Genomic DNA, 24,312 nt, shown 5'->3' on the forward strand with positions numbered 1-24,312 from the left:
AATCTTATTAATACTATTGTCCTGCCGCCGTTAACAACTCCGCCGCCGACCTCTCCGCCCCGACCCTTTTCTCTCTATTATGGGGTGCGATTTCCTATGGTTGTAGCTCAAATTCATTGTGGCTAATTTTACTTTAGAACTACTTTTTACTCCCTTTCGGAATCTGTTTGCTTTTAAGAAATGAGGGTGGCTGTGTCCTCCCTCAATTAAGACTGAAAATCCGCACCACCACCACCCCCAGCCAACCCTCACCCCCTACCCCCGAGAACTCCATGCCTAATTTCACCCCTACCCCTCCCCGTCTCTTTTCCCAAATCTTTTGTTTTTGCGAAAGCCAATTTTTTTTTTCTCAGCAAAAACGATTAAAGAAGAAAAGCGGTCGGCTTCGTAAAAGTTCTTTTTTTTTTCTTAAAGCGTTCACTCTGGGTCTGAAAACTACCCTGACTCTCCCTAACTAACACACCAGTGAAGAGCAAATTGAGCCACTGTTTAAAATTCGCCATTGAGAGGAGCGCTCTGAAGCGATGTTTTCAGGGGCTTCCCGCGTGGGTGCCGGTAGGTTCTGTACCTTTTTTATTAGAATTCTGGGAAAAGGGGTGCGTTCCCCAAAATTTGGAGGGGGGTTAATTCTCGTGGGGTCTACCAGGACTGCCTGTCTTCTTTCTCAACATATTAAGTGGGGTTCCTCTCTCAATCAGCGACCTCTCCAAAAGGCCTCTAGCTATCCTTCCAGGCCCGCGCTGGCCTCCGTGGGACCCCAGCGGCCTGGAGGAGAGTCGGGCCACTGCGGGCGGCCGCGGTGATTTGCGGGATTCTCCGTGAGGCACGGCCGAGCCGCGGGAGGTGCAGCCAGTCTAGATCTGCGCGCAGGCGGCTGGGCGACCTTCCGGGAAGGTAAGCGACCCTTTGCGCAGAGCGAAAGCAGAGGCCCGAAGTCACGCGTCCCGGATGCCATCCCCAGAATTGCAAAGCTACTCTAGGCGAGACCTGGGTAGAGGACTTCCTGGAGGTCCTAACCGTTTGTAGAGATTCCTCTCTCGCTGATAAGGCTAAGATAGCTTCACGGCTGTCTAAAGTCGTACAGTAAACTCTAAGTCCTCCCTGGCGCTGGCGGAGACACCCCTCTTGTTACTGCTCTTCTTGGGTTAGAGAAACCTTTGCGGTAAGTTTGGTCCCGCCTGGACACAGAGCTCAGGCAGTGCGTGGGAGCAGCCACCCGGAGCCTAGGAAAGCGCGCTTCTCCTGGGCCTCCACTCATGGACCTCAGCGCCCTCCAGCCCACCCACGCATGGCCTAGGACACTTGGATTGCTTACTTTGCAAACTGAGGGTGGTGGTAAGGACTGGATAGAAACCAGCTTCAGTTTGGGAGGAGACAGGGGTTTTTTGTTTTGTTTTGTTTTGTTTTGTTTTGTTTTTTGTTTTTTGTTTTTGTTTTGGTTTGTTTTGTTTTTTTGTTTTGTTTTGTTTTAAGGAGTTTGAACCATCCTTCAGAAAGGCCAAGCCCACCTAGAGAAGTCTAGAGAAGTGCCTTTTTTCCATTACAATGACTTTACCTTCACCATGTCCAGGGGCACTTCCCCACCTTCAGTTCTAAAGGGAGAAAATTGGTAGGCAAGAACTAGAGGCTGCAGTTTCAGCAGTGACTTCGCTGTGTTCGTTCGTGTTGATGGTTGTGAGTGGGTACGGCGCGCATGCAGGGGCTCTTAGGGCCTTTACAGGGGCATCGGGCAGACACGAGAGTCATAGAATCCCTGGGGTAAGTTCCTAGACCCCTGCAACTTCTGAAAGGGGACTCAGACCCAGACCCAACAGATAACTCAGCCACAGATTTGAAAGAGCGCTGCAGTTTTGAAAAGATTAAAACAAACCCACCCCTTTCTGTCTCTTTCAGCTTGATACTTAGTGATCAGTTTTAACCTGCCCCGGATTTCACTGCACCGCTCAATTCCCCGAAGCCCTCTAGCAGTGTCAGGGACCCTAGAAGGAAGAGGCTCTTCACCTGTAACCGAGGATGCCAGGGTTCAAGAGCTAACATGGCAAAGTATCCTTTGGAAGCCTCAGGATTTTAAATAATCTAACCAAATCCGAGATTAATTGAATCCCTTAAAACCTTAGTATTTAATGAGTTAGTTCCTTTTCTTTTCATTGGGACAAAGGCAAAAACCAGGTCTCTTTAGTTTTGTTCAAGATAAACAAAAGTCACTCGGTCTTGGAGCTCTTTTCCTCGAAAACCAGACTTAACCAGAAGGGAACTCCAGGACCCGAACCACACAACTATACGGGTTTAACCACCCCACACTCCTGGAGAGCTCACCCGTGGCGGAGCCTTCCTGATACAACTGTCCCCTCCGCCCGAGGTTGTTCTAGTTTGTCCGCGGGGAGGCGGGCTCAGTGAAGGAAGTCGGGGGCCCAGCTCCCTTGCCGTGCTTTCTCTGAGGAAACCCCACAAGTGTCCCCAACGCACTGGGAACAATCTTGTCCTGAGTGGACGGGGCGCAATTGAAATAACAAATGCAAGGCACGCAAATTGTCCCCATCTAGTTGCTAAGCGATTGTTTGTCGCCCCGCATGCCCAGCTCAGCATGGGAGGACCAGCGTGTCCGGAGGCAGCCAGCGAGGCTTTGGTGAGAAATAAACACGCCGTTGATTTTCTCTATTATCACACAAACACGATTTCACACAAAGCAATCACCACGCTGAAGTCTATGAAAATGTGTTTGTTGGGGACTCACTCGTCCCAGTAATAGCCCTCATTTTAAAAATATTAAAGAACGGATCAGTGGATTCCACATGCATAAGGTGTATTTGCTGTTTGGCATCTTTCGAAGACAGACGACCCTGTACCGACGTCATCCCCAGATTGATTCATCCCCAGATTGATTCCGAGTGTAAATTAGATTGCTTCTCTAACTCAAAACATAGAGCCCAAGTTCGGAGTGCTCATCAGAATATCCTTCAGAGGGCTGTCTCCCCACCATCCTTACACCCCAGCCTCATAGCTCCCCCCCCCCCCCAGGGAGGACCAGCTGGGTCGGAGGTCCCAACTACTCGGAGCTTAAACACTCAGTTTCTTGCCTTTACATGGATCAATTTCTAATTGAACACTTTAGGTAGGATTTTAGGTGCATGGTTAAGTAGGAGTTCCCGAGCTATGTGGGGTGGGGGGAGCTGCTACATCCTTTTCAGAGGTATGCAGAATACTATAAGGAAGCCATAGGAATTAGGAAAGATGGGAGAACTCCCACGGGAGCCAGAGGGCACCAAGACCTCCTACGGTTTTCACCAAGCAAATTGGTTTTGCTGTTTGCATTTTGGCTTTTTTTTTTTTTTTTTTTTTTTTTTTTTTTTTTTTTTTTTTTAAATCAGTGTCTCCGAAACAGTTTCCTGTTTCTGCAGCTCCTTGGAGGATATCTCAGGGAGCTCCAAGTGATCTTCCTCTGGAGTTTGGAACTGTGCCTTTGAGCAGAGAGCTCAGAACGATCCCAATACAGGGTACAACCAGCGAAATGTGGAGTCTGTGGCTTCCAATCCTGGAACATTAACTAGCTGGTTTTTGTTAGAAATTTTGCAAGTTTGAAATAAAAGTGGCTGGCTAATCAGAGTGTTAGGAAAGTGCTACAGGATCCTGGGAGAGAAAAGGGTGTCCCCCTAAATGACGTGTTTCCCAGGACCTGGGAAAGAGAAAATAACTTGGGCTTCCCAGCTTGCAGAGAGCAGATTTTAGCTGAGTTATTTACCCAAAGCTAGTTTCAAAGTGACTTACACCAAGGCTTTTGTAAATCACAGAATGCAAATGAGGATAATTTGTTCTTAAAAGGAACTTTCTCTTGAAATGATTAGCAAAGTCAGTCATTTGAAAAGGAGACCGGCCAGCACAGACCTTTCTGAAGCCCCTAGCTAACCCATATCAGCTTCTAACGTTTTTCATTCATGTAAACCTCATTAATGAAGATCTTTTCTTTAAACGTCAAGGGGATTTGAAATTTAGAGTAAATTATGAAGCTTGTATGTCTAGCCAAGTCATGGGTCAGATGCGTTTGTGAAAAACTGCTAAAAGAGCATATGGTTTTGAATTCTTCTACAATGACTAGTGTTTAAATAAATTGCTTGTACTGCTTAACTTCATGTGTAATTTTGACAGAAATTGGCCTATAGCCTTTTGATATGTAAACATTCCAGCCTTTTATGCGGTATAAAAAAGACACTTGCTTTTTAGGATCAGCTCAGGCAGTCACCCTGTAATTCAGAAAGCTGGTACCTACCATTACGTTCTTGCTGGATTTTGACTTTCAACTGGCAGCGTTGGGGAGGGAAAAAAAATATATATGAAAGAAAAGAAAAGGGGAAAAAAACGACATTTCAAAAGCAATGTCCATTTGCGATTGAAAGCTGCAGACGAGGTGAGAACGGGCCACTTACTATCTGAAAGATATGGATAAACCATAGTTATTAAAGAACATTTCTGTCAGTCTTCTTTAAGCCAGCCCACTGGAGGGGACACTTAAGCAGGGCTCAGGAATGACTGCTGTGTTATTAAATGCTAGTCTTAGGACAGAGACAGTCAGTCCAACATACAAATAGGTGTTAAAATTTCTAGGTATCATTTCAAGATCTTACCAGCTAAATGAAAGCAATGACACAGAACCTATTAAAATGCAGAAATCAGTCTGGGGAGAGAATCTTCCAAGGCCCACTAAATCTCAGGATACAGATGACAAATCTGAGTTCTTTCTTGGGTGGAGGCTCTTTAGCACAGGCTTCAAAGTCCCCTGGGGTACAATGCTGAGCTCTTTCTGTGGCTGCTGGGGCTTCTTGAAGCCACAAGTCTGTATAAACCCGTTCGTTACTAATGTATCTTTCCCTCAGTTTGGAATGGATTCCCCTATAGCCAGGAAGAAAAAGAACACCCTGGAGAGTCTGAACATGAGCTAAGGCTGACTTTCTTCCTGAGTGGGCTCTGCTCTTGGTCTCGCTTGCGTTTGCTCCGTGTAGCAGGATTGTCCTGTGTGTTTTCTGGGTGACACTGCCCTTTGGTGGAATTTTGGAAGAACCCGGGAAGCACAGTTCAGAGACAGGGAAGAGCAGCTTCTTTGTGCATTGCTGAGACACTCGCTCCCTTACCCCCCCCCCCCCCACCAAGACCTTGCTGGCACGAATCTAATTAAGAAAAACTGCTTGGCTGGGGAAGACAGGGGGCGGTTCCTTTACCGTTGTTATGAGTTGCATTCCAGTCCTGCAACAGGGAAAAGCAAAGGACACATTTTAGGACATAAAAAGAAATTCAAGGCTGTTTTTGTTCTGTTTTGTTCTCTAAGCATTTTTATGTTCCACTCCGTGTAACCTTTCTGATCCATACTCAAATGAATGAAGGTTAAAAAAATTAAAAAAATTTTTGCTGTCACTGAAATGTTCTAAGAAAAACTATTGATCTGCCAGTAGAATAGTTGTATAGTTTTGAGCCACTGGGCTTGGATAGAGTTCTCCATTGAAATTTGTTTAGGATCAGTTATCTGGGGAAGGTATGTATCTTGGGTAAAGACATCTAACAGTTGAAAGAGACTCTGTGAAGTTGACTTTTCCTTTTTTGAAGAAAAGAGTATTTTAAAATGAGCCCGAGAACCATAAGTTTTGTGTGTTTGTGTGACTTGCAGGTCAGTGAAGGCTTGGGCAGTGTTGTTGCTGTGTTCAGATTTTCAAAACTAGACTTTCTGAAATGGCCACTTGCTCTGACATCCATTATCTCTTTGGAGATAAGGCCCCACCTAGCCAAGGCAAGTCCAAACTTGCAATGTAGCTAGAACTTAAACATCTTCTCCTCCCATTTCCACCTCCCAAGTGCTGGGATTTGACAAGTGTACTGTCTGCCACCCCAGGGTTTCAGCAGTGCTGGGATCCACCCCAGGGCTTCTCAAATACCAGGCCAGCACTTTGCCCACTGGGCTCCAGCTCTGGCTTGATTGTCACTTCTAGCCATTTAGTTTATACCAGTCATTGTTACTGATACTGTTTCAACATCAAACTGAGAAAAACAAAAGGCTGAGGTCTCATCAGGAAGGAGATGCCAGCACTACTATGGTCAGTATCTGCCATAGATTCTAGACCTCCTGTGACCTGCATTTTGAAAGGCAGCAATGGATCCCTGGATGCCTGTCTACTTCCTAAAGGAGCCAAGCCTTGAGAAGCAGATCCAGGCAGGGAGTGGGTGGGAAAGGAGAGCAGGACCTATCAGAGGGCACAGCTCCTGTTACAGTCCTCCTCTTAGCAGCACATTCTTAGCCTCCCTTGTCTTAGCTTTGCCAACCACAAAAGAGGCTGCACCCTTTTCCAGACTGTCTGGACACTTCTGGACACTTTCCCTCACCTTTGTCTGCTGAGAAAGAGGCAAAAAACAGAAAAAAACAAAACTCAGAGAACCTCATCTTTCATTTGTTTGATTCTTAAACAGAACCAACAGTTTTAGAATAACTCACACTCATGCAGACACACACAGACAACACAAACATACAGACACATAGACACACACACACACACACACACACACACACACACCTTCTTACAATTCCACAGTAGGCTTTCATAAGTCAGTCTCTCTTAGCATGAATTTCCTGGTCAATTCTCCTATTTAGGAGTTTGTTTTCTTGGGTGGGGGTGGTATCTGCCCATCTCCAGGAGGATCGAGGACAAAGGTTTCAATGGTACCTGACCTCTGCCAAGAATTAGGATTCACTCCGTGTAATATTCTTGTGATGGGCCAGAGGTTCGTGAATTTAATGTCACCATTTTAGAGTGCATCTTCCATGTCATGGGGTTGTGGGTGACTCAGAAATCAGGAGAGAAAGAAACCTGTTCATCTAATAAAGCCCATGTATGTTGGGGGAGAGAGGAGAACTCATCACAGGGCAGGAGCCAAATGTGGAGCAGTTCAACTAAAAAAGGCTGCACTGCCTATGAGATGCTGGAGGAACTATCTTTTAAACAAAGCCTCCCCTAAGAGCTTTGAAGATGCAGCTATTTCTAGCTCTGCCGGGTAGGTCCATATAGTATTTGCAAGTGTAGTAGTAACATCAAGACACATTCATGCCCAACCAACGGCCGTGTTCTCTCTGAAACTTTAGAATTCTGGGTGTACTCATGCCTGCAAGCATCCCCAGCCAACTCTGAGAGAACATACGTTTCTGATCACTCCATCCCACATTCTGATTTAAGCCCTGGCTGTTCTTTTTTATTATTATTATTATTATTTTACTTTATTTTTCTTCTTCTTCTTTCTTTCCAAAACCCCCAGAAAAAAAAAATAGCTTTCCAAGTTAAACTAGGGTGATCAAGTGAACATTTGGCTTGAAATAATTTGTAACAATCACTGGTTCCCTGTTCAAGTGCTTCCTTCCAGTAGAGAGGCGGCAGAAACCGGTCGCTGTTCAAAGCGTCCGGCTTGGCACTTCCCCATGAAAGATGGATATTGAATATGTGTGGCAAATGGGTACCACTCCGTATTTCAGGGAACTTCTTTATTGAAGATTTCTCGCTTACAAAGTTGGAGTCACTGTGAAACCTCGCTCCTCCCATCTCTGTTGGGGCTGGCCTAGTCCCCCACCCTCATAACAAATTGCCCTTTTAGTGGTTCAGGCTCTGAGTGAGACCCGGAGTCTGCATGCTGAAGCACCGAGCAGCAGCAGCTAGCACTGTGGTTAAGCTGGAGACCATGTCTAAATCAGCGCACACGACCCAGACCCATCCAGCTCTACAGAATGGAATGCATGGACTTGGCTTTGAGTCCTGATGATCTGGCCTGAAAGAGGTGAAGACCAAAGGTTCTGTCCATTCAATCAATGGTCTCCATGCTCCTAGGAGGTGGGCCCTGCGGCAGAAAAAGTCATCGTGACCACATAGGGGTCGTCCCCTGCCAGAAGTTGGCCAACTGAGATCCAGATTTGAACTCGGTTCTCCTTGGCTACCAAGGCCTATCACTGCTTGTCAGTGCAAAGTTGTTGTTGCCCCTCTTGTTGTTGTTGTTACTTTTTAGTTTAATAGTTTTCTTGTTTGTTTTTTATTTCCTATGTCTATATGAGGGTGTCAGATACCCTGGAACAGGAGTTACAGACAGTTGTGAGCTGCCATTCGGGTGCTGGGAATTGAACCCAGGTGCAAGAGCAGCAAGTGCTCTGAACCACTGAGCCATCCTCTCTCCAGCTCTGGCCCTACCCCACTCTCACTGCTATAAAACAACCAAATGCTCATCCTACAATATGGAGCTGCCATCCAGTGGCCTTTTATTCCCTTTTCTTTCCTCCCCCATCACCCCACGAATTAGAACTGCGACCACATGGTGGCACCTGCTTTGCCCTGCTCAGCCCCATGTTCTGTATGGGCTCTGTTCTTTCCAGCTCAGCCTCTGAGGAGCACGGTGTGGACCTTGTCACCCACCCCTCAGCAGCTCTAGGGTTAATGTCAGGATGTTTCTGTGATTTAGGACAGGACACCTGATGGGCCACAGGGAGAAGGCTGGGCATGGTGGCATGCAACTTTAATCTCAGCACTCAGGAGGCAGAACCAGGAGGATCTCAGTGGGGTTTGAAGCCAGACTGGTTTGCATGAGTTCCAGGTCAGCCAGGGAATACATAACAAGACTCTGTTTTGATTCCATTTTATGGACAGATCAGCTGGCCACAGGCCTGAGGGTGCTAAATTACTCTTGGCCTAAGAAAGAGATATTTACTTGGTGGTGGTAGTCAACATTTGGGGAGGCAGAGGCAGGCAGATCTCTGAGTTTGAGGCCAGCTTGGTCTGGTTTACAGAGCGAGTTCCAGGACAGCCAGAGCTGCACAGAGAAACCCTGTCTCAAAAGAACCAAACCAAAATAAAGAAGATAAATCTTCACATCCTTGCTCCCCCACTGGCTTCTAGATTACAACCCCACCCCACTGTACCCCCACATATACCCCCAAGATAGAGATGACTATCAGGAAAGTGTTAATGAGGCACAGTGAGCATTCTCCTGAAGTAGATAAAAGGGGGAGACCCCAGAAATTCACCGTGAATCAGGTAGTGTAGAAGTGAACCATCCTGCCAAAGGGGCTCTGTCACACCGGCCTACACACAAGCAGCCACCTGTCACCTGTGGACCTAAGGATTGATGCATGGATCATGCATGGTTCCACAGTTCTGGGGAGAATCCAAAGACAGAAATGTCAAGGATCCCCAAGCCCTGCTGAGCAGTGTCACCACCAGATGCTTCTTTTTTCTGTCAAGGACAGGACATGGGAGAGGCCTGGAAGGTGAACTGTGAATCTCTTCAAAGTTCAGACAGCTGCCATTCCTCCAAAGTCATTTGGGTGTCTTCATTACTGATAAGGAAGGCTGTAGATCAGAAATGTGCTGTTCCGGTTCCCAGGAGCCCAGTGGCTACTAAACAGCTGTGGGGGTCACATCTTGCAGGCTTGTGGCCTGGGGTTGTTAGGAAAGGAAGTTCTTCAAGACCTCAGTAGAGATACCTCTTCTGAGGGACAGCTCCTGCATCCTTGTGGGGCTCACTCTGAAATCATGGTGACCACAGCCTGTACATCCATATGGATAGAGCAAGTTTCGGAGAGGTGAGGATGTGCTCCAATTGAAAGAATGTCCCCAGTGGTGGAGCTGGTAGTTTGTCTAGTGAGGAAGAGAGCAGTAGGGAGCTGTGACAGAGTTCCTGGTCTGCACTGTAGTCACCTGAGCTGTGTCCTTTGGGGTGCTATGTGGCTAGCTGTCTATACTTAGCTCCCAGGCTGACTTCTCTCTTGGATGCTGTCCTGCTGCATGAACCAGAATGTTGTTTAACCCACACTGAATCACACTCTTCCTTCTGTGATATGTGACCTACTGGGGGCATAGCAGGTCTCTTGTGCCAGGCACTTGTGCGCAGCAAATACCTCAAATGGCTGCAGGTTTTCGGTTCCTTAGTTAATATAGGGCTTTACTATGGAGTTCAGTCTGAGCTAGATAAAGCTCACGACCCTCCTGCCTCGGCACATACCACCATGCTCAGTTTATCTCAGTAGCTGTGTATGTGTGTGTCTTAGTCATCGTTTCTATTCCTGCACAAACATCATGACCAGGAAGCAAGTTGGGGAGGAAAGGGTTTATTCAGCTTACACTTCCATGTTGCTGTTCATCACCAAAGGAAGTCAAGACTGGAACTCAAGCAGGTCAGGAAGCAGGAGCTGATGCAGAGGCCATGGAGGGATGTCACTTACCGGCTTGCTTCCCCTGGCTCACTCAGCCTGCTTTCTTATAGAACTCAGGTCTACCAGCCCAGGGATGGCACCACCCACAATGGGCTGGGCCCTCCCCCCTTGATCACTAGTTGAGAAAATGCCTTACAGCTGAATCTCATGGAGGAATTGCCTCAACTAAGGCTCCTTTCTCTGTGATAACTTCAGATGTGTCAAGTTGACACAAAATCAGCCAGTACAGTGTTTACGTATGTATACACACATGTGGAGTCGAGAGGACAGCCTCCAGTATATACATTGTTTCGTGAGACAGGGTCTCTCATTGCCTGGAACATGCCTCATCAGATTGGCTGGAACAGCCAGGGAGCACCAAGGACCTGCCTATCTCTGTCTTCACAGTGCTAAGCGTGTGCCAAATCACATCGAGTCTAGAGATGGAGTTCATGCCTGCAAGATACGTGCTCTACCAGCAGGACCGTCTTCTCTTTTAGCTGCAGCAGTTTTCACAAGCATGAAATGTATAGCCATTATAGATTTTCACCATGAAGGCCCCCCAGGTCTCCTGCAGACAGGCTTTATTTGGTCTGGTTTGGTCTGGTTGATTGAGTCGGGGTCTCATGTACTGAGTCTGGCCTCAAACGGACTATGTATTCACGGCTGTGCTTGAACTCCTGACCCTCCTGCACCAGTCCCAATTGCTAGGATCGCAGGTGTGCATATGCCACCAGACCTGGCTCTTTTGTTTATTTTTAAAGCAGGGTTGTACTGTGTAGCCCTGGCTGGTCTGAAACACACGGTGATCTGCTGCAACCTGCTTCCCAAATGCTGTGAGTAAAAGTGTGGACTACCTTTGGGGGATTTTTTTTTATTGTTGTTTATTTCTTTGTGTTTGTTCTTGAGGCTCACTCTGTTGCCCAGAAGGGCCTGGAACTCACAGCAATTCTCCTGCTTCAGCCTCCCAAATGCCACGGTATACACTTACTCTCTCATCCAGCTGGAACTTCTTCTACAAGGGAAATCGGACCTGAGCTGCCAAGCTCCCTGGACTAGTTGCAGGGCAAAGGCTCAGAATCCCATCTCCAATTCCTAAGGAAAAGGCTGATTCCCTGGTAGATCTCTCCTGCCTTTGATGGGCTGGAGGGAGGGGCATTGCAAGGGGCGAGGGTGGAGTTTGAAGAAGGATTGCCTTACAGGGAGTGGGTGGGCAAAGGGGTGGAGTTGAGGTGGGGGTGGGGACAACACATGGACTAGGGAACTCAAAGCCCAGAATCTCACTGATTACTTTATTTAGTAACCTTAGAGTTGGAAGCCATGGCTCTGGCATTTCTTGCTCGGCCTTCTGACAGCCCCAGGGACTGTGCCCTTCCAAAATCGTCCTAACCTTGTTCTGATCTAGACCTAGGGAGCTTGCAGTGTCTGAAAACTGAGGGGCCAAGGAAAGTGGGTGGAGTTCTCTGAAAAACAAAACAAAACAAAACAAAACAAAACAGGGCCTTCAGCCAAGGCAGAGGTCAATCCTATGGCTCCCCTACCCCAGTGCTAACTGCATGCCTCTCCATGCTTCCCATCCCCCACTGACAACTCTGCCCTAGGCCAGTATTGGTGCAGCCCACATTATTCTCATATTAGAGAGCTAAGGATTAGGATTGCATACATTGTAACACGTTTTAATGGATATACTGGGTATGGTATGCACACCTGTAATCCCAAAACTTGGAAGGTTGAGGCAGGAGGATAGCTAGCTGAAGAGTCTGGGCTATATAAGGAGACTGTGTTTTGAAGGGGGGGAAAAAAAAAAACAAGAAGAAAACCAAGCTAAGCTTCTTTGTTTATTAAAGTCAGTTGAGTCACGGTGCAGGGGCTGGAACTCAAAACCTTGTACATTTAGTCAAGTGTTCCAGCACCATTTATCCCTAGCTTAAATGGTTCTATGTAATAATCCAGGAAGCTCTCTAAGACCTGTGTGTGGCCGAGGGACAACCATACTCTAGCAGTGCCGTTCTGAGTACACACCGGTTTGTGTGTGTGCGCTTGTGTATGCGTATGTTTGACTCCTGGTGACAACAAGCTGGCATTTGGAAGCATCATGGTGTGTGCTCTGTGTCTTATTTGAGAAATACACCGAATAATGAGAAAGGAAAGATCTAGAAGGAGGGTGTACTGGAGTCACAGTAGTGGTCATTGTTTGCTGGCATGGGCTAGGACTAGGGCTCGTCTTTAAAGGGGACACAGCCTCTTTATCTCTCGATTTTGTCTTTATTCAAAAACATTCGTGTTTCGCTTGTGACATGAAATCAAATATGCATCCCGGCTGAAAACACATCTCCGAAGTAGAAATGCCTTCCTTTCTCAGCTCAGCCAGGGTGAGAGGGGAAGTAGGAGCCAGGTCAAACAAAGAACTGGCTGAGGGGCTCACCTGCCTGGTTCTCAGTTCCTCAGCTCACACCTCATCACTGGTAAACAGGTCCTTGGAAATGAGTCCCACTTGCTAATGGCTCGCTCCCCTGGGTTCCCAGACAGCAGCTGGACTGTGTGGAGGAGGGGACTCCCCCACTGGACACATTAGGGGTTTAAAGGCTTAAGACTGGATCAGGTTGCAAACCTGGCCTGGGGAGGCAAATGGCTACTTCTTATCTTTGCAGCGGGTATTCCAGTCTTTCGAGAAAGTCGGGGATGCCCGTGAGCAGAGCTGGACCTGTGCTGTGCTTATCCTGTCCTCGGGTACCGCCTAATGACACCTGCTGCACCGTAGGTGCGCGGCCATAGCAGGCGAGCAAGATGCCCAGCGGACACTCGTTTAGACGGAGTTAGAATAATAACCAGAGCATCTCTTTCTGTTGCTTTGTGTTTTGAGTTGTTGGTTTGTTTGTAGTGCAGTTGGGCTGGCATGGAACTCTTTTGTATTTATTATTATTATTATTATTATTATTATTATTAGCAGTAGTAGTAGTAGTAGGAGTAGTAGGAGTAGTAGTAGTAGTAGTAGTAAGAGTAGGAGTAGTAGTAGTAGGAGTAGTAGTAATAGTAGGAGGAGGAGGAGGAGGAGTAGGAGTAGTAGTAATAGTAGTAGTAGTAGGAGGAGTAGGAGTAGTAGTAGTAGGAGTAGGAATAGGAGTAGGAGTAGTAGGAGGAGGAATAGTAGGAGTAGTAGGAGTAGTAGTAGTAGTAGGAGTAGTAGTAGTAGGAGGAGGAGGAGGAGGAGGAGGAGTAGTAATTTTGAGGAAGCACGTGTGTGCTGATGAGGGGCCAGCTCTGTGGAGTCACTTCTCTCCTTCCGTTTTTACATGGGTTCTGGGAATCGAACTTAGGTCACCAGGCTTGCATTACAACTGCTTTTATCCTCTCCTCAGCCTCTCAGCCTTCACAGTGCTGACATTACCTAGCACCCTAGTGGATTTTGTTGCTGCTGCTCCTGTTTCTTTGACGTGTCTTCTTGTTTCATTTGAAAGAACGAGGGACTGACCCATAACCTCACACTTGGGCGAGTGCCCTACCACGGAGCCTCTGCCTGCATTATTGTCTTAAATCACGAAATTATTATTTTGACCATTTGAGTTGACAGTGCGTTCAGATGGTATTGTTCCTCTCTCCTGGGTGTCAGGCACTGTGTTGCGTTTTGGGGAAATAGTGGGTCATGTGAGAGAGAACCTGTCTTTATGGAATATATCCTCAAGAAAGTTTTTAACAATAAAAGTCTACTGTTAGGGGACATGGAAGCTCATACCTGGACAAAACCAGCTATTGTGAGAAAGTCAAGCTGGCGATCTCTGCCACAGGGAAACGCAGGCAGGACAGTCTGGGAGTCAAAGTCCACCTCAGCCTCACAGCAAGCTGAGGTCAGCCAGGGCTATGCGAGTCCTTGTCTCAAAACTAAGCAAAACAAAACAGCAAGAAGAAGAAGAAGAAAAAAAGGGTAATGTTTGGGTGCTAGATACAGTGAACAGGACAGAAAATTGTCATTTACCGATTACTCCTTCTTAAAATTCTGAAGACTTAATTCATTTCATTTTACGTGTAAGTGTATGTTTGTGTATAGCACATGCGTGCTTGAAAGCCAGTGAAGGTCAGAAGAGGGCACTGAATCTCAACAAACCTGAGGCTGGCAGAAGCAGGAGAGGAGCCTGGAACAGACACTCTGGTCTCAGAGGGAGCCAACTCTGAGCTTGCTGTGGGGATTGGGCTTCCAATCTTAGAACCTGGAAGACGAAGACGGAGGGATCACACAACTGAGGCTAACCTGCACTACATAGTAAGTTCCAAGCCAGTATGGGCTATGGAGCAAGACCCTGTCTCAAAAAAGAAAGAAAGAAAATCAATGAAAAGAACGGAGGTGAACTTGAAGGCACCTCTATTTTGGATTTGTGGAATCTGGAACTATTAGACAGCAAAATCCTAGTGTGGTAGCACCTGGCATGCAGCAGCAGGAGATTCAGGAATCGAAGGCTAACCTGGACTACATGAAACCCTGATGTCATTCTCACAGCCCTAGGAACACTTCATAGTGTGTGTCTATCTCAAAGCAAAGCAAAACAACACACTAACCAAGCAACAATAATATCACCACAATTAAAAATACTGTCAAGATATTAATAGTGAAAACTGCTGGTTTCCTTTCTTTGTTTTTTTGGTGGTGGTAGTGGGGGTGGTTGGCTTTGTCTGTTTTTTTTTTTTTTTTTGCTTTGTTTGGTTCTGTTTGAGACCAGATCTTGCTATGTATCCCAGGCTTACCTCGAACCCCTGCCTCAGCCTCTTGAGGGACCGTTTGGCAGTGGGAATGGGTCCTAGCTCAAAAGTGGACCACTCTTCAAGTACCAAGGGCCAGGATTACCCTGTCTACTCACTTCTCCATGAATGAATCTGCTGTGTGGACAGCCCTGTTGGGACCCTTGGGAGGGAATGGTGAAGCTGGGAGAGCCTGGAAGGAAGAATGATTCAGTGAGCCAGGTGAGGAGAAGAGGAAAGGGATGTAGGAGGAAAAGCAAAGACAGGAAAGGATCTATCAGGGGAACAGGACAGAGCCCAGGGTGAGGCAGGGCACAGAAAACATACAATAGACCAAGGGAGCAGGAAGACCGAAGACAGAGCTCCCTTCTAGGGGGTACTGGCATTGAACAGCCTCTGAAGCCTGGAAGAACAGGGTTTTTCCATCACTGGAGAGCTTGCCCGCCATATTCAAGCTCCAGATTTCACCCCCCGGCACAATTAGTCAATCAATTTGCTAATCAATTGAATGGAATGAAGAAACAGGTGGTACATGTGAGAAAGGTTCGTGCACAGCTGACCGAACAGAACCGGGTTCTGGAGTGCCTGAAGACTGGGTCATACTGGGGCTTTAGCTGGGCCTGATGGGTGTAAGGTGAGGCCAGGACAAAAGGCAGAGCCCCTGAGAGGGCTGAAGTATAGGCTTATTTATATCAAGTCTCCTGAAAAGGGCCAAAGGGTTCTCCTTCATAAGAAGGCAAGGGGGCTCTTGAGCAGGGATAGGCTGTCTGCCTTTAATGGAGGATGCTAAGCTAAGTTGTTGGGAGGAGGAGAATCCTGGTGCCCTGCCCTGAACTTGCTCTAGGTCTTAGCTGGGTGGGAGTTGGGGGAGGAGTATCTTTATTATTTTCCCTTCTCTTCTGCTCCCTTCCTGTCTCCTCACCCTTTACTTCCCCCATCTTTTCCTTTGAGACTGTTCTCCCTTTGTAGCCCAGACTGGCCTGGATCTCACCCTGCAGTTCAGTATACCTGGCTCATCCCCCTGCCTCAGCCTCCTAAGTCTTCCAGAGACCAGATCCCTGGAAGCCTGCCCCATAGGGTAAGCAAGTGAAGAACTGGGTGTGGCTGTCAGCCTGGACTTCCTGGACCATGCCCCAACTGCTGGTCAGTGGAGTTGGCACAGGAGAACCTCTGCTGTGAAAGACGGGGGAGGGAGACTTAGTCATTTCCTTTGACAAACCTAGGTCTTTCCATTGTTGTCTCTTTTAACTAAAAGCTGAACTACTGCTTCTGTACAGTAGCATCTTCTCCATAAGCAGCTCTTACTTGGGAGATGGAGGCAGGAGATTCACAAGTTCAAGGTCAGCGTCATGAAATAGTGAGTTCGAGACCAGCCAGAGCTACAGAAGACCCCATTGAGAACCAAAAAACAAGAATAAAGGGTTAGAGAGATGATTTGGCAGTTACCAGAACTTCCTGTAACTCCAGCTTCAGGAGGGATAATACCCATCTTCTGGACTCCTTAGGTACCTGTGTTCACATCCACATACCCACACACAGACACATAGACACACACATGCACACATACACAGACAGACACACAGACACAGAGAGAAACAGAGATTTTTAAAAAGTGTTTAAAAGATATATGTGCATATATGAAAGAAATCAAGAGTCTATAAGTCATTACAATTAATGAGAGTTCACTAAAGTTTATTTTAGATAAAAACACCAATAATAAAAAAAAATCCTATTTCCATGCATCAGTAAGGAGCGGGTGGGAATGTAATTTTCAAGGTGACACCATTTATAATAGCAAAGGAAGATAAAAGGCACCTGGGGGATAATTGTTTTTAAACATGGAAGACTTTTGTGAAGAAAATTACATGTTGAGAAAAACTATTCAGCGCTGGCAACCTCACATACGTATCTCTAAATTAAGCTGTAGACATAAAGCAATTTCAATCAAAATCCATCTGAAATTTTCAAGAAGGCTGGACAAGCTGACCTTAAAATTTATGTAAAGGAACAAAGACCCAAGAGTAGCCAGGACATTCCTGAAGAGGCATGAAGCGGGGCAATGTGCCCAGAAGGCTTGGGAGGCTGCTGTAGAGCAGTTTGGATTGTGCTGTGGTGGCTGTTGGCAGAGGCAGCTAACCAGGGATGCAGAATCCAAAGCTTGGGACCAGGCCAGAGACACAGGGAGTAACCCTATGCCTTCAGGCTGCCAGAGCTGGTCTGGAGGGGTTACTTGGGCTTCTGGTTATCTACAGAGGAAATGAATTTGGGTCCTCATCTCCATTTTTATCACTTCTAAACCCCTGATAAGGAAACATGTAAATGCAAGGTTAAGCATTAGTGTTTTAAAGAGAGGATTTGTATAGCCTCTGGCAAGTAAGTATTTTCTAAATTAGGCCACAAACACAACCTTGATAAGATTAAGATCTAGCCAGGTGTGGTGCTGGGCCAGGCCTGTCCTCTTAGCACACAGGAGGCTGAGGCAGGAGGATCACAAGTTCAGGCCAGCCTGGGCTAGAAATCTCAAAATATCGAACAAACAACAAAATTTAGAACTCTTGTTTTCTGAGGGTGCAGCTTTGTGGTAGAGCATTTACCCAGAATGTACAAGAATGTTGGGGGAGGGGTTGGAGAGATGGCTCAGTGGCTAAGAGCACTGACTGCTCTTCCAGAAGTCCTGAGTTCAATTCCCAGCAACCACATGGTGGTTCACAACCATTTGTAATGGGATCTGATGCCCTCTTCTGGTGTGTCTGAAGAACTACAGTGTACTCACATACATAAAGTAAATAAATATTAAAAACAAACAAAATAAAAAAGAACCAGTAGGCTCAATCCCTGGCAGGAGCAGAGAGAGGGAGAGAGGGAAGGAGAGATTGAGGGAGGGAGGGAAGGGGAAGAGAGGGAGAGAATCATCTGTACTTTGGGCTGAAGTGGAAGAGCGGAAGCAGAGAAACTATGGGTGGACACTTAAGATAAGCAAAATTGTATTGTAAATAAGAATGCTTTTAATTTGGGGCTAGGGAGAAGGCTCAGTGGATAGTGCCCTTGCCTCCAGGCCTAAAGAACTGGAGAGTTCCACCCTCAGGATCTACTTGGGCAAAAGGAGAGGACAATACTCCAGACACACACACACACAAACACACACACACACACACACACACACACACACACACACACACACACCTGTCCTCTAACCTTCATATGGTCATATGGGTGTAAGCACACACACAAGTAGGCATAGAGATTTACAAAAAGTTTCCTTCTAGTTTGTTAGCACCATCTAAATAGCTAATGGGATTAACAGATAGGTAGGTGAAGGGTTTCCACACAAAGGCAGGTTTTTATCAGTGGTGGGCGGGGCTCGTTCAAGGCATTACTTATGCTGCATCCATAATGTGGGCCCTTATTTAGATAAGAACCTGAACAGCCTCCCAGCTATCAGCCTGCAAGCCAGTGGCAGCCACAGGGAGCAGGTCTGGACTGCTAGCTCTGGCTTCATTCCCCTGCCTCAGCTCTCCACTGTGTTACTCAGGGGAGGTGATCTGCCCCCTCCTTCTGTGGGATCCCTGCTGAGGCTTGAATTTCCTCCTCTCACTAGCTAGCCTTCTCAGCTGGGTCTCTTCTCCCCGATTTTCTCCTTTACACATATGATAGCTACCTGGCAACCGACAGATTAGTGAATGGACACAGGTGGATGTTTCACAAGGCACACAGCCACCATAGCTTCGGCACAGGGAAATGTCATATCAATGAACCCGACCAACGTATGAGTGAAACTTGCTATGACTTAACCACCACTTAATCTTGTGGCAGGGGCTGCCGGAGCACACTGCCTACATTAGCCGGTGTAATCCTCTTTCCAACCTTGGGACCCAGACAAAATCTCAAGAGACATCTTGCAGATGGAAAAACTGAAGCTATTGTGGTCCTGCGTTCAAGCTCAAGTTTAAGAAAAAAAAAATCGAATTTAGTGTAAGCTTATAACCTTTGCTCCTCCAGAGACTGAGGCAGGAGGATTGTATCCATGAAGCCCACCTGGGTTACCAAGTGAATTTAAGTGCAACTTGTAATGTGAACCTGTCTCAAAATTAAGATGTAGATGAGATGTAGCCCAGTTGGTTGAGTGCCTACCAAGCATGCATGAAGCCCTGAGTTCAATCCCCAACACATACATGAGGCATGGTGCTAAGGACCTATAATCCCAGCATTGGAGAGGTAGAGGGTGAGAAGTCAGGAGTTTGAAGTCATCCAAGCAGGTCAAAGTCGACGGTAGCTGTGGCTGACTTGAGTGTCTTGGTTTTACTTTGCCGAACAGGGCAAGGACTTGAATTCATGGTCAAGTGCACAAGGCCCGACCAGACTTACCAGAGCAGCAATGGACATTGTAGCAATGACACCCTGGACATTGTGTGAGGAGACCCCAGGGCAGAGGTGTGCCTCAGATCACAGAGGCCATCAGTACAGATAAGACACTGAGAGTCCACTTCCAGGCCGCTGCCTCTCATCTTTGTGGGAGCTGCTTCTTAACAATCTTGTGGGTGTCTGGGGGTCAGGAAGGTAGGGCATGACTTGGGTGTAGAGAGAAAACCACCCCCCCCATTGTTCTTTGAGCTCCTTATATGCTGTAACTGGCACACACATCCACACATCCCCCACACACACCCATCTACACAAAACACACGGACAAACACAACGAGCCAACCAATCAGTGTAAAATTCCCTTGGCTGAAGTGAGTGAGGTTCTGTTCATTAGTTTTGTTTTGTTTCTCGAGGCTGAAACTGGCTTTAAACTCTGTGCACTCTGGCCAAGGATGACCTCGAACTTCTGATCCTCATGCCTCTGCCTCCTGAGTGCTGGGATTACAGGCATGTGCCACGGTACCCTGTTGATGCGATGCTGAGGCTCAAACTCATGACCTCATGCATGCTAAGCAAGCACAGCACCAACTGAGCTCAACCCAAGTGGGTCCCAGGGCAGGATGTGTGTTAGCATTAGGTGACGTCATCTTCCCTTCCAGGGCCGCCCTGATGAAGCACCATGAACTATGTGGGTTAAAGCATCAGAGATGCATTCTTTTCCTGTCACTGAGGTGGAGACTCTGAAACCATGCAGCATGGAGCACTCATTCTCCCTGAGGCTCTTGGCAGAGTCCTCTCTCATCCGGCAGCGACCAGCAGGCTCGACTTCCTTTGGTTCCCATCAGCGTTAGGCTCTTCTCCTATGGGTCCCTTCATTTCTTCCTGTCTTCTGAGGCCACCCTAATCCAGTCTGACTCTGTTTTGATAATTATACCTACAAAGACTTATTCCAAATGAGGTCAGCATTCTGACTTTCGAAGTCTCCAGGGGACACTTCATGTTCCTCCAGATGGTGAGGCTGGAGCTCTGGGGACTGATGGGAAGAAGATGGCAGGAGACCAGATAGGCAAAAAAGCAAGTAGAAGCTAAAGCCTCCAGCCCTCCATCACCTTCTCCTGGAGGTTTGTGCTGTAGTGCCACTGTGGACTGTTCACGCAGCACACTCCTGCTTGCTGGACCCAACGCCCAGTGTTCCATGCTCAGGCCAACATCCCCTCTCTGGCCTCTCAGACCCGAGCTCACATATAGTTTATAGTTATCTCAGTCTTCAAACATACTGCTGTCTATGTTGTCTGGGAGCGTTTTAGGAACAGGACTCATCCCTCCGTCATATCTGCATCCCTTGACCCTAGCAAGAGTCTGACACAGAGCAAATGGGGACAAAGATACCAGGACCCCAGAAGACCAGATTCGGGGTCAGTGTCTCTGGAGGCTGCTCTCCAAGGAGGTATTTTCTTGGCCGCCCTTCTAAGGATGGTTTTGTTTTCTAGATCGTATACTCTTGATTATCCATATCTGACATCCCGAGATTTGCTTTGCAGTTTTGTTGTTGGATCTCTGAGAAAGGGTCTCATGTATGTAAAGGTTGGCATTGAAGTCCCTAGGTAGCCAAGAATGACTTCTAAAGTTCTGACCCTCCTGCTTCCATCTCTGAGCGCTGGTACCACAGACATGCACCACTGATGCCAGGAATCAAACCTACAGTTTCATACCTGCCGGGCAAGCACTCTGTCAAGGGTGAGCCATTTCCCCGGGTCCCTCTCTGATGTTCTGGCGTTAACATCCAAATAAGCTTCTGTTCCTTTGCAGCTAAGAGAAGCATGATCTGTCTTAGACGCAGCATTCCCCTGCATCGAAGGCTCTTAACCTCCATCTGCCTCGCCTTCCTTCCTGCAGCCCCGCGTCACCTGCTCCCACACACAGGTCACTCTCTTTGAAGCCCCCTTCTCTGATGACAGGTCCCCCATTTCCAAGACAAGGCTTGGCCATAAAATCAACTGTCCGCAGCCATTTAGGTCTAGGCATGGTTAATGCCAAAGCTGGCTTCCAAATTGATAGTTAATGAGGGAAAATGCTGAGGGGGTTGTGTTAACAGATGCAGGCTCCAGGTCATAAACAGGCTGTTAAAAGTTGGGTAGTAAACAGATTGCCAAACACATTTATGAATTTAGTTTTTAAAGAGATTAGAAAAAAAAAAATCAACCAAAGAGGTTTGTCACCTTTGGTAACTGATCTAAATGGCAGTTTGAAGAAGTAAGAGATTGTTGTGAAGACAGAATATCCTGGAGGGGAAATCCAGGCTTATGTGTACAGGGATTCAGATGAAGCTGGGGACTAGAAAGGGGGATAGTGATGGACTCCCATACATAGGAGCTGGGCCTCAGCTGGTCCTTGTGTCCCTGTGTTCATGTGCCCCTGTGTCAGGAGTGACATCAGCAGTCCAGCATTGCTCCTGTGTCTGTCACTGGCTGTAGTTATGATCTGAAAGAAGTGTCCCAATTGTCATGTCCTCATGCCCAAAATATGGAAGTAGAGGGGCTGGCTCGGTCTGTAAGTGTCTTTTCAACTCCCAGAACCCACATAAGAATGTAGACATGCAGCTGGAGAGGTGCCTCCTCAGTTAGAAGTGTTTGCTGCTTTTTCTGGGCATCAGAATTCAGTTCCCAGCACCCAGGCAGGTGGTTCACTGTCTGTAACTCCAGCTCTGGGGATCGGACATCCTCTTCCGGCTCCCATGGGCACCTGCACACCTGTGCACACATACACATAAATAAAATAGATATTTTTAAATGCCAGACATGGTGGTACACATTTATATCCCCAGTCCTAGGAAGGCAAAAGCAGGAGGCTATTTGAGCCCCCCCCATCAGTCAGCATGGACTGAATTGGTGAGCTTTAGGCCACTGAGAGAGTCAGTCTCAAAGGAGGCAGATTGTACTACCGGATACAGAGCTTGTCCAAACTCAGAATACACCTGAGTTTGTCCATATACTTATGCACATTGTAGATGCAAACCTGGACATGTGCGCACACGCACACACACACACACACACACACACACACACACACACACACACACACACACACATACACACTGGTGGGCATACATGTGTGTGTATATATATATGTATATTTTTAAAGAGATGGATTCCACAAGTCTGCCTGGCCTTGTACTGGGTTAAATAAGTATTCTTTCAAGAGCCACAGAACGATGCTTTGTATGAGATATGGTCCTTGCAGATGTAGCCAGTCCAGACGCCACAGCCATACTGTGGCAGAGCATCCTTCAGCCCCATAAGTCCATCTTTATGGAAAGAAGAATGGCCTGTAATAACAGAGGCAAAGATCACAGTGCTGCTCAGGTAGAAGCAGGGAGATCTTGGCTCACTAGCCAGCCTAACCTACTTGGAAAGCTCCAGGCTAGGGGAGAGATGCTGTTTCAATAAAACAAAATGAAATCCCAAACCACGAAACCCAACAACACCAGCGATTCCAGCCACCAAATGGTGTGAAACACACCTGAGAAATGACACCTCAAGCTTATACACACATGCACACATGCATGCACATACATATACATGCATGGACACACATGCACACATTCACACACATGTACATGCATGCACATACACACTTGGGAACTCAGAAGAGAAGTAGCAACAGGAAGATGGAGACAGAGACGGGAGGGCCATAGCCTTGTCAAAGCCACTGGAGCCAGAAGCACACATATGTACAATCAGCTACCAGGAGGACCAGCAGGGAGGGATGGAAGGGGCTGGGGGCCAGTTCTGACACACTCACTGTCTTCTGAAGAAAGGAACCTCTGGGAGTGACATAGAACCCTCTGCTACAGACAGAGCACCGTCCTCATTTTGAGTGCCCTCGGAGTCAGGACCAGGGAGTCATTATCAGCATAAGACTCAAGGACCAGTCAGGGCATCAGCACACTCAGAGAGCACAGGATGCTATAAGCCTTCGTGTGTGTGTGTGTGTGTGTGTGTGTGTGTGTGTGTGTGTGTGTGTGTGTGTAGAGGCCTGAGCTTGATATTGGTGGTATCCCTCTCCCACTCTCCACTTTATTCTTTGAGACAGGATCTCTCATGGTTCAGCTAGGCTGACTGAGCCCCAGGAACCTTTCTGTCTCCATCTGACCAACGCTATGCAGGTGCATGCTGCCCTGCCTGTCTCTTATGTGGATGCTGGAGATACCTGACACAGGTCCTTGTGCTTGTATAGAAATGACTTAATGGACTGAGTCATCTCTTTAGCTCCTCATTGACCATTTTGCCTAGAGACAGCCACACTTGACCTCTGCAGAGCACTTTCCATGTGCATAGGCTCCTAGGAGTCCAGGGAGGACCAGGTGGTATTGTCACTCCCTGGTAGAAGGTGTGAGCTGCTAGGAGGACATATTAATTAATTACCTTTTCCCATGTTGGGATAAAACACCCAAATAAAGAGACTTAGGAAGAATTCTTTTTGACTCGTGGTTTGGGAGGGTACACTCAATTACAGGAAGGCTTGGTGCTCATGGTGGCTTACAGCTGTGACAGCAAGAGCAGGAGCCAGGGGCTGGAGAGATGGCTCAGAGGTTAAGAGCACTGACTGCTCTTCCAGAGGTCCTGAGTTCAAATCCCAGCAACCACATGGTGCCTCACAACCATCTGTAATGAGATCTGATGCCCTCTTCTGGTTCATCTGAAGACAGTTACAGTGTGCTTATATAAATAAAATAAATAAATCTTTAAAAAAAAAACCCAAAACAAAAATAATAAATAAATAAACCAAGAGCCAGTTGCCCATGTCACATGGTTGGCAAAAAAAAGTAGACCCGCCTAGAACCCATAGGCCCTACATCCCCAACCCCTGCCCTGGCAGCTAGGTCTGACATCCTGAAAGCTTACAAGCTCCTAAGACAGTGCCACCACCTGGGAACCAAATGATCAAACACAGGAGCCTCCAGTGTCACCTGCCCTCTACCCCAATCCCAGGGCTCTCTATTAATTGTTCCTCTAGCCCCC

This window comes from Micromys minutus (assembly GCF_963924665.1).
Source record: "Micromys minutus genome assembly, chromosome: 1".
In the NCBI taxonomy this organism is placed as follows: Eukaryota; Metazoa; Chordata; class Mammalia; order Rodentia; family Muridae; genus Micromys; species Micromys minutus.